Here is an 11,397-nt window from a genome sequence, read left to right on the forward strand (position 1 = left end):
ATTCAAGCCTCTACCACACATCCTTCCCAGAACATCCCTGTGATTCAAAACAGACTGAAACGCAATGTTGCAGTACACAGTACATAGTAACAAAACATGAATAAAGCCTTGTTTTTAGGAAAATCTAGGTCATCCATCTCTCTCCCTAGCCTACACTAAAGATGGAAGAGAATGCCTCCAAGACTTTCCCCTGTGCCTGGAGCCTCTCCATGCACCATTTCCAGAAGTTAGGTTTGTAGGAGTGTTTTAACTGAAGAGTGTCCAGGCTAGCACTGCCCCTTCAATCAGGTTTGCTCTGCCTTTACCTGTCTTCCACATTGGGCTCCGTTTAATAGGATTTGCACTGAATGAAGGATTCCACTGTCTCCCCTCCGCCAAAGTTAGACAAACACTGATGTAGCCCGATTCTCTCTCTTATAGATGAAGACACTCAGACCCAGAGCAGCTTTGAACAAAATCACCCAGAAAGGTAGGACAGACTCTTTTCTCTTTAAGGTTTTAACTGCTGGGTTACTACAGGGTAACTATTGGGGTGACAAAGCCAATCACCATGGGAGGTATGTTCCAAGAGCCTTTCCAGTTTGTTGACCGAATAGGGGATGGTGGCTGACCCAGATTTAAATTTTGGCTTCATTGCCTACTAGCTGGATTTTGAGCAAGTTACTTAACCTTGCTGAGTCTCTTCATCTGCATAACAGACACCCTAATATCTGCTTATTGGAGTTTTGTGATTATTAATATTATATTTAAATTTATTTATTTATGGCTGTGTTGGGTCTTCATTTCTGTGCGAGGGCTTTCTCTAGTTGTGGCAAGCGGGGGTCACTCTTCATCGCAGTGCACGGGCCTCTCACTATCGCAGCCTCTCTTGTTGCAGAGCACAGGCTCCAGACGCGCAGGCTCAGTAGCTGTGGCTCACGGGCCCAGCTGCTCTGCGGCATGTGGAATCTTCCCAGACCAGGGCTCGAACCCATGTCCCCTGCATTGGCAGGCAGATTCTCAACCACTGAGCCACCAGGGAAGCCCTAATATTATATTTAAAACACCTTGCACATAATAGGTTTTCCTTCCCATCCTCAGAACCTTCCTATAGGCTGTTCTCTCTGCCTATGAGGTCTATCTTCTCTCTTCTCCCCAGGGAGCTAACTTGTACTTATTCTTTAGTTTCTTTCATTAGACTCCTTGGGTTAGAATCTAAGCTCTGCCACACATACTAATTAAGTGACCTTGGGAAAGTTAGCCTTAGTTTTCTCATCTATAAAATAAAGTTACTAATAATATATACCTCATAGAATTATGTTAACATGAGATAACATAAACTGCTTATGACCAACAAATATTAGGTCTCAATAAGTCTTAACAAGGACAGTAGGGTCAACAAAATAATTTTGGAGAGCTCTCTTTCTGTCCCAAGTAAACTATTTACATTGTCTAGAAGCTTACGACATTTACACTTTATTCTTGGAGTTCAGAAAATTTACCAGGACATGGCAAAATCCATTCTGTCAATCTTTGTCTTTTAAATGGTGTATTTAGACTACTTACTTCTAATGTAATTATTGAAATGTTAAGACTTAAGTCTGACATTTTATTACTTATTTTCTGTTTGTTCCCCACTTTCCACTTCTCTTTTCTTTCTTCTGCCTCCCTGTGGATTACTTGGGCATGTTTAAGAATTCCATTTTGATTTATCAGTGGTGTTTTTGAGTATATCTCTTTGTATAGTTTTTTAGTTGTTGGTCAAGTATTAAACTATACATACACAATCTGTCACAGTCTACTGGTGCTGACATTTTACCACTTCAAGTAAAAAGTGCATTTAGGTCCCTTTATTTACTCTCTCTCCTTTTAAATATAATTGTCTTAAATATGACCTCTATATACACCAAGAACTTATGACAATATTATAATTTTTGCTCCCACCAAACATAAATCTAAAAACTTAAGAGGAGGGCTTCCCTGGTGGCGCAGTGGTTGAGAGTCCGCCTGCCGATGCAGGGGACACAGGTTTGTGCCCCGGTCCGGGAAGATCCCACATGCCGCGGAGCGGCTGGGCCCATGAGCCATTGCCCCTGGGCCTGCGCGTCCGGAGCCTGTGCTCCGCAACAGGAGAGGCCACAACAGTGAGAGGCCCATGTACCGCAAAAAAAAAAAAAAAACAACTTAAGAGGAAAGTAATAATCTATTATATTACCCAATATTTTTACCTTTTCTGTTATCCTTTCTTCACTGTTGATATTCCAAATTTCCTTCTTTTATCATTTCCTTTCTGTGTGAAGAATTTCCTGTAGTCATCCTTTTAGGGTAGGTCTATTGGTCACAAATTATATTAGTTTTTCACCTTCATTCCTGAAGGATATTTTTACTGAATATAGAATTCTGAGTTGACATCAGTTTTCATTCAGCACTTGAAAAACATCGCACCACTTCCTTCTGACCTCCATGATTTCACATGAGAATTCTGTTGTCATTTGAATTGGTGTTCCCCTCTAAGTCATGTGTCATTTCTCTCTGCTATCAAGACTCTGTTTTGTCTTTAGCTTTTAGAAGTATAATTACGATGGCTATAATTATTGAAATGTTAGGACTTAAGTCTGTGGATTTCTTTAGTTTTCTCTGAGCTTCTCCCTTCTGGAGTTTGTGCAGCTTCTTCAATCTAGGCTTATGCCTTTTGCCAAATTTGGGGGATCCTCAGAGATTGTTTCTTCAACTACTTTTTCAGTCCCTCTCTCCCCTTCTCTCTCTCTCTCCTCTCCTTCTGGGACTCTGATGATATGAATTTTAGCTTAACTTTGTTCTTCAATTTTTTCCCCCAGTCTGTTTTCACTCTGTTGTTCAGACTGGTTAGATTCTATTAATCTGTCCTAAGTTCACTGACTTTTATCCTCTGTTATCTCCACTCTACTATTGAGCCTGTCCAATGAGTTTTTCACTCCTTTTATTGCATTTTCCAGTTATGAAATATCTATTTTGGTTATTTTTTATAACTTCTATTTCTTTGCTGATAGTTTCTATAGTTTCATTTGTTTCAGGAGAATCAATAAGTGCTTGTTTAAGCATTTTTATTATGGCTGCTTTAAAAGCATTGTCAGATAATTCCAAAATTTGTAGTTTCTCCATTTTGGCATCTGTTGATTGTCTCTTTCTCATTCAAGGTGCGATTTTTCTGGTTCTTGGTATGATGAGTGATTTTTAAAAGCTGTATCCTGGACATTTTAGGTATCATGTTATGGATTCTGGATCTTATTTGCATCTTCTATTTTAGCAAGCCTCAATTGACACTGTACTGGTGGGGAGAGGGAACACTGCCTCATTACCTCATGGGCAGCAGTGAAAGTCTATGTTCCCCATTTAGCCTCTACTGACCAGGGGTAGGAGAGTAGGAGTGTTTTGTGTCATTTTTTTCTGGGGTGTTTGTCTGGAATAGGGTTGGTTTTATCACAAAGGCTTCTGTCTTATTAGGCTGCTCTTTCACATTCCTTTGACAATGGAGATCAGACTTTTCTTGAGGCTGTTTTTATCTGTACCTATTGGCATTTCTTAGCTGTGGGCTTCTCTAGTGCCCAGTCTGGGATGTATAGGAGGCAAAAAGAAAATCTAGGGAATTCATGGTCATGTTGTTCATTGAGTCCTGAGGTCCCTAACTGCTCTGCTTTCTCCATCATTCAGAGTTTTCTTACCTTTGTTTTATATGTTATGTCTAGGGATTCAGGAGGAATAGGGAGAAATGTATGTCCTGCATCTTGTCCAGAACTGGAATTCCTAGATGTATATTTTTAAATTACTACTCTGTAGCATTTAATGAGTCTTTTCTATCTGAAAATTCAATTTTCTGAAAGTCTATAAAATTCTCCTATTATTTCTTTGGTTGTTGCATTGCTCTCTTCTTATTTTTCCTCCATTTGGTACTCCTATTATTTGCATATCTCCTAGATACTTCATCCATGGTTTTTTTTAAAAAATTTTTCCCTCATAATTTCCGTTTCTTTGTATTTTTGGATTGGTACTGTGGGATTGTTCTCCTTTTTCATCTTTCAGACCATTAAATCAATTTTTGGTGGTGTTCATTCTATTCTTTGCTTCCACAATTGAAATGTTTAAATTTAGAAATTTTTTTTTTTACTTCCAAAAACCATTTTCCCTCATTGTTATCACTTTTCCCCCAATCTCTACTTGAATCTCCTTAAAACTCTTATTTTCAAAGCTTACTTTTTCTTATTTTAAATCTGTCTGAACATGAGTCCTCTCTTTTAGTTATCTAGCTTGGTCTTTCTCCTTTAAGCAACTGAGCCCCTTAACTGATCTCTGATCTGCTTTGGCTACTCATACCAGCACCTGGGCAAGTCAGGCTCTTGTGGCCTCTTGGATAGCAACAGCTGAGCAATTGTGAAAGGAAAGAAAGATGCCTTTTCTCCAGTGACCTAATGGTGAACAAAGCTGGTCAGCTGGGTCCCTCAGGCTGAGGTGACAGTGGGAGAGGCTTCTAGGATCTTCAGGCACTCCCGGTGTGAATGGGAAAGGGTTGGGCTGCTGTATGTCAATGTGTAAGTTGTTTGCCACACAAGGGTACCTGGTTGAGAGAATATTAAGAGCTAAAATCTACTTGCTGAGCTGTTTACCCTGGTGTGGAGCTACATCTGCCTGAAAGAAGGAAACATTACTTCCTCATTTGCACAAGAGCAGCTGAAGGGGACGCCTTTTTCTAATCTACATTAAGATGCTGTACAAGCTAGTAGTGGCCCTGGGAGGGGTAGTTTGGCCCACCTGTGGCATTCCCTTCTAGGGAGGTGAGCCCCAGTGGAATCGGGGCCTTCACTCAGGGTTATGTGCAGGAAGTGGGCAGGGACAGTTCCTCCTCACCTGCTAAGGGGTCCCATTCAGTTGGGGCCAGCTGGGCCCCTCAGGTAGCTTCAGAATTGAAAGCCTTTGTGGCAGGCTCACTAGTGAAGCAGGTACTTCCCAGGTTCCTGGGCCTTGGTCCTCCCTGCAATTTTAAACAGTGTGGCAGAGACACCATCCTTCACCAGTCCTGCACTGGCTCGGTCTCCCCAGGATGTGTGAGGTTTCCTTTAGGTGCCAGCTGTAGGCCCTAGCATCCTACCCTCTCTATTCACTGTATGTCTCACAGTTTGAGTCACTTCTACAGAGAGCTGAGCGAGAGAAACAGTGTCAGCTCTAGGTGCAAGCCCCCATCTTTAGAGAATCCCCTTGGATAGTCATCCTAAGATCATTTAGGAAATTTTTCCATATCAAAATTCTATTGCAGTCATCATTTTTCCCCATAGGATAGAGCCGTATTACCCAGATAAACCTGAACTTGGATCCCATTTACCACCAGCTCTATGACCTCATGCAAATCATTTGACTTCTCTGAGCTTGTCTTAGTTTCTTTGTCTGTAAAACGAGGATCATAATGTTTGTCTTCCATAACTCAAGGAGCTATTGAGAGAATAAAATGAGACGATTGCTCTGTCTAGTGCTTTGCAAACGGTAAAGTGCAATGAAAAGGTAAAGGAGATGACTAAAATGGTGATGGAGAGATGGTGGCATCCGCTTCTGGGGCCATGGGGAGCAGAGCGGTGGTGTGAAGTTGCAGTCATCCAGTAGATTCAGAGCAGGATCAAGCCTCTGGGAATTGGAGCAGACATAGTTGGCAAGACCAGAGTAGGGCCATGCCAGACACTGGCCACAACCTCAAGGGCATGCTTTCTTCTTAGGAGCTGATCTTTCAAAGGCTGAACTAGCGGAAGAAAAGAGAATTTTAAAAAGAGATAAAAAGGAAAGAGTAAAAGATGCTAAAGCCACTCATATAGTTTCAAAGCGGTCCCTCAGAACACTGAAAGATTTATCAGGTAAGGAATGAGATAAAAACATCTGAGAGGAGACATAAAGATCTCGAATATATATTTTTTAATTGTGATAACCATTCCCAACCCTATGCAAATATCCCATCCTTTTCCTCTGTTTCCAACCAAGTCATTAAGTCTATTGCATTAGCAATAGATTAGAATACCAGTTTTATCAAGGAGCAGAGAATGTAATTAGGAACAGGAAAAGAAATTAAGCAGGCAAGGCTTATATGAGATCTAAGGAAGCAATCCAGAAGAAAGATGTGTCTTCCACACCTCCACCCTTCACCCTCCCCCAAAAGGAAAAATGGGTCATCTTTGAGAGAATGACTGTGACAGGTGATCATGTAAGGTTTGGAAAGTACTGGGAGATTGATCTCTCTTCACTAACACACAGACAATGGACTTTCTAGCCTAACTCCCTATTCTTAGTATTTTACAGTGAACTGGACAATTCATTTTTAAGATGCGAGCAGTGAATGTCTGCCTCTGTGTCCTAGAATCTTGGGAGTAAGAACATGTTGTTGTTATGCCATTGTTTCTCCCTGTAGGGCAACAAGAGGTAATATACTTGTTGTTAATTTACTTGTCCTCAAGAGGTAATATAATCCTCATGATAATCACCCAGTCTCTTTTTCAGACAACGGCAGAACCTCTTTCTGACTTAATATTTTACTTCCTTAAGGTAGTTACAAGGTATCATTCCCTCCTTTTACAAAAGAGTAAACTGCAGCCCAGAGATGTCATGTGACTTTCCCATAGCCACGTGGCAAGGTTAAGGACAGAACTAGGTTCTAGAACTCTAGGGCACTGCTTTTCTACAAGCAGCTGACCACGAATGCTGGCATGGATGTTCCTAGTGGTCTTGTTGCAATACTCCAACAGTCCATGAATCTTGGCTCACCAAAGTCTCAATGAAACTGTCTTCATTATAGTTCACTATTAACTAGAGCTTGAATATTAAAAACATGTCATCAGTTTATGTAGTATAATAATACTGCCTTAACCAAAACATTCCGTTATCTATCCAGTCTGGATTGATGTTTAAATCACTATACTTCAAAAGGCATAAGTTCATAGGAGGGCACTCAACAATGTTGAATGAATGACCACTTGGAGGTTCATTAAGGAACCATGCCATTTTTTTTTTTTTTTTTTTTTTTTGCGGTATGTGGGCCTCTCACCGTTGTGGCCTCTCCCGTTGCGGAGCGCAGGCTCCAGACGCGCAGGCTCAGCGGCCATGGCTCATGGGCCCAGCCGCTCCGCGGCATGTGGGATCTTCCCAGACCGGGGCATGAACCCGTGTCCCCTGCATCGGCAGGTGGACTTTTAACCACTGCGCCACCAGGGAAGCCCAGAACCATGCCATTTTATATCTGAAAGAGGACTTGAAGGTCATCCTGTCCCACTCCTTTCCTTTCTTTTGCAGCCTGAAGAGTGAGGGGATTTGGAGAACAGCACTGGAACCCCCTCCCTTTTTTTTTTTTCTGTTTCCCAGACCAGCATTATTTTTTCCACCTGCACTGCTTTCAGTTAATTTGATACAAAGGCATTAAAATTGTCAATTTACTTGTATTCTGGTATACAAAAGAAGTGCTTCTAACATCTAATTTTAAAACACTACTCCATACAAAATGACAGGGCAGGTTTGGGGTTTTGCTTGTTTGTTTGTTTGTTTGAATTGTATGGAATTTGATCATTCTGAGGAAGAGCAGAAACTTGTCCTAAATCACTGAAGACAGTAAAGCTGAAATTTGAAGCAGTAAACTATTCTATTTTGGGAACAATAGATATGAAGTCAGGAAGAGTTAGGCATTCTAAGAAGAAAATTGTATAGAAAAGCTTACTAATAAGTCAGCTCTCCAAAGTATTTGAATGCAAAGGAGATTAATACAGATAAAGGGAAGGTAGGGGCACTTAGCAGATGACAAATAATAACACATTCATGCCATAGGGAAAGCAAACTTTTAGCTGAAATGGTACTTATGGGAAATAAATTCAAACCTCAGATGTTTTAGTCAGGAAGTCTCATTAGGATGCAACACAGCTTCTCATCATGGGTTATTACACAGTGTCACTAAAAACAGGACAGACATCTGAGAGGGACAAGACATGACCAAATAGCAGTATGAGAAATTTCAGGCTTGCTGTGTCTTGCTCTATATGAATATTGGATCATTAGATGCTATCCTCTCACCAAAAATGACTTCAGAATGACAAAAACAGAGATTAAAAGTGATCTATATTGAAATGACAGCTGTTAGGGTAAAACTCTTTTGAGAATCTAATGTAGATTTTATTCATTCATTTAACAAATATCTATGGGGTTCTAGGAAGATGAAAACAAAGAAGATAATGTCTTTTACAAGGAGGTCTCAAAAAAGACAGACGTAAATAAACCATTGTAGTGAGGTGTGGTGTGAAGAATATACCAAGCACACCCTTTGGTTCTGCTGATTTTATCTAAGCTTTTGAAATATATAAACGTTTTTCTTTTATATAAAAAAAGAATATACCAAGCACAGCCCAGGCACAAAGGAGGGACTGGGGAGACCTCAGAGAGGGGAAGATATTTTTGACCAGGATTTAAAGGAGGAAGAAGAGTTTGTCTGGCAGGCTGTGGTAAACATGGGGAAATGGGGAAGGCTCCCAGAGCGAGGCAGTAGCTTATGCAAAGTATTTGGCAGTATGGGATTTAGAATCCCAGATGAATCCCAGTGCAGCTATTTTAAAGCCGTGGTTTTGTAGGTAAGTGACATTACTTCTTGGAGCCTCAGTTTCCTTCTCTGTAAAAGGAGCATAGTAATCTTCACTGCATATACTGATTATAAGCATGACTAATAGTGCTGGCTAGCAGGTAATAAATGCTGTTTCATCTCCAATAACTCTTTATAGAACATGCCTAGGTTGCAAGTTGTCTTATTATGTTCCCTCTGCAGAGGAAGATACCTAGAACTGAGAGCTTATGGAACTTCCCCAAGATTACATAGGTTAACAAGTGGCTGTGTTAGGATTTGAACCCAGGCAGTTTGGCTTGAGACCGTTTGTTTTAGCACAGTGTTCCATGCCTTTTATTACATGAGATATTGTATGTAAAGCACTTAAAAAAGTGAGCTGTAGCATAAGTTAATAAGTTATAGCTATTTTTACTATTGTAAAGTACAATTGCCCTAGGAACATGAGGTTTTCGGTGTGCAGGTATGGGGTGAGGTGGAGATGGGGCTGCAGCAGTAATGCGTTGGATAGCTAAGGGGCTTCATGCCATGCTAAGGAGTTAGAGCTTTATTGCCAGGCTAAGAAGGAACAATGGAGTTACCTTCAGCAGGAGAGTGACTTGTCAGATTTATGGATTAAAAAGGTTACAGGCAGCATGTGGCAGATGAATTGCCAATAGGCAAGACTGGAGGCTTTTACTACAGCTTCACCAAGAAATGGGGAGGCTCCAACTAAGGCAAGGACAGCAGGATAAAGAGGAGGGGATGAGTATAAGAGATGTTATGGACACAGAGTTGACTGTATTTAGTGACCAGTAGGATATGAGGACCAGGAAGAGGGAAGAGTCTAGAATGTTCCCTTGGTTTCTGGTTTAAGTCCCACTACCATTTGAGATATGGAAGCAATGCAGAAGGGGTAGTTTAAGGAAGATGGGAGTTTGGTTTTGGCTCTGTTGAGACTGTGGCACTTGAGGGGCATTCAGGAGTTGCAGCAGCCAGTTGTGTCTCTGGGTTTGGAGCACAGAAGGTCTGAGCTGAAGAACAGAATTGCAGTGGATAGAACTGCTCAGTTAGAGTGAAGAGAGAAAAGAGACCAAGAGGGGACACAAGCAACCTTGGTATTTAAGCAGCAGGCAGACAAGGAAGGCTGAAGGGGGATGAGGGATCAGAATGGCTGAGTGGGAACTCAGGGCCCAAAGGTGAAATTGTTGACACAAATATACATAAAGCACCTGAAGATGCAGACACCTCTGGCATGGGCAGCTAGGACATTGTGAAGGACAGGACAAAATTCCATGGGCGAAATTTGTACTCACTGGACAAGAGGGTTGAGTTTTTATTTTCCTTTTTGACAAGTGAACTCTTCGGTCTTTAATCTGCATTTGGGAGAGTAATTTGATTATTAATCTTTATCTACAACACATAATTTTAAAACTTAAACTTTACTTAGAGATAATTGTAGATTCACACGCAGTTTTATAAGCAACAATATGGAGAGGTACAACATTTAATATTTTAGAAGCTGACTTTATTTCCTCATGGCTTCAGAATTTTCCATTTTTGTTCACTTTCCCTAATGGTGCTTATTGTGGGGGCAGAACTCTGTACACTCTAACTAGAGAGGAGACAGGTGACGGAAGCAGACCCCAAGGAATGAAGGGCTATCTCAGCCCATAGATCTGGGTGCAGAGGGGCTGGGGCACTGAGAGAAAAGGGAGTTTGGGGTGGAGGTGCCTAGGAGGCCTTTTAAAAATGGAGCCTCTCAGGAGACCTTTTTTGGATAGAGGCCTGGATTTGAGAATGAAGGATGAGAGGAGGTGGGTGCTGGAGGGCCTTTCTTCATCCAGGCCAGTTGGGCTCCAGCTCCAACTGCTGCAATGCTGCTGCTTTGTTTTTGGGGGTTTTTTGGGTTGGGGCGGGAAATGAGGACACACTTGTGAACTTATATTTGTGCTCCATTCCACCAGCAAAATGATCTAACATTGATGGTACCCCTTCCCTACTCAAAAACTCCTCCCATGGTCCCTGCTGACTCTGCTGCTTCAGCTCTGGGCTCCTGAGCCTCCCCACTGGGCTCTCTCTCACCTGGGGGGTCTTTGTTGCTGTGGTCTGTGCCTAGAAGGCTCTCTCCACACTGGTCCCTTTCACTGGCAACCCCGTTGCCCCCAGGTTTCTGTTTGGAGGGCATCTTCTCCAGGAGGCAGTCTTCCCTCAGCCGGTGTGGGCACCACCTGCCATGCCCCCCTTGGCCCCCTAGGATCACACTATGGTTACAGGAACTGCACTGTATTAGCAGTCTGCTAGACAGTACATTCTGTGAAGGTAGGAACTGTGTTTTATTCGAGGCTGTATCTCTAGCGTCTAACACAGTACAGAGACCTAGTAGGTGTTGAGTAGCTATTTCGACAAGAAAGAATTCTTGGACAGAAGCATGCAAAGGGGGGTGGTGGATAGAGAGGTGGTAGCACAGGAGCCAGAGGAGTGGGTGGGTAGCCCAGGGAGTCAGAAGAGGGCTGAGTGCAGAGTCCTTAGGGCACCCCAACATTTTAGGGCTTTAGGGTTTGAGAAGCCCTCAAGAAGACTAGGAAGGAGTGGCTAGAGAGATTGGAGGAACCAGTGCCCCAGAGCAGGAGTTTGCAGAGGCAGGGTAGGTGGACCATAGTGCCATACGTGGGCCCACCCCTTCCACCTCCCCTCAGCCCGAGGGGCTGTGTGTGTGTTGTGGGGTGTGTGTTGGGGGGGGGCAGTCGGGATCATCTTCATCTCGCAGAGTCCCGTGTAGCTGGAGCTCTTCAAAACGCCTTGGAGTACAAGAGCCAGTGGAAGGGAGGTGT

At 42.4% G+C, this 11,397-nt stretch overlaps 1 long non-coding RNA gene across 1 annotated transcript in view; it reads left to right on the forward strand.

Annotated features, from left to right (window-relative positions):
* Positions 1–472, forward strand: part of LOC109552403 (uncharacterized) — a 35,304-nt gene extending 34,832 nt beyond the window's left edge. Inside the window, exon 3 of the long non-coding RNA XR_002179210.3 lies at positions 421–472. This is a non-coding gene — a long non-coding RNA (uncharacterized lncRNA). The remainder of the gene's footprint in view (positions 1–420) is intronic.
* The last annotated feature ends 10,925 nt before the right edge of the window (positions 473–11,397 follow it).

Source organism: Tursiops truncatus, chromosome 6, assembly GCF_011762595.2.
Source record: "Tursiops truncatus isolate mTurTru1 chromosome 6, mTurTru1.mat.Y, whole genome shotgun sequence".
Classification (NCBI taxonomy): Eukaryota; Metazoa; Chordata; class Mammalia; order Artiodactyla; family Delphinidae; genus Tursiops; species Tursiops truncatus.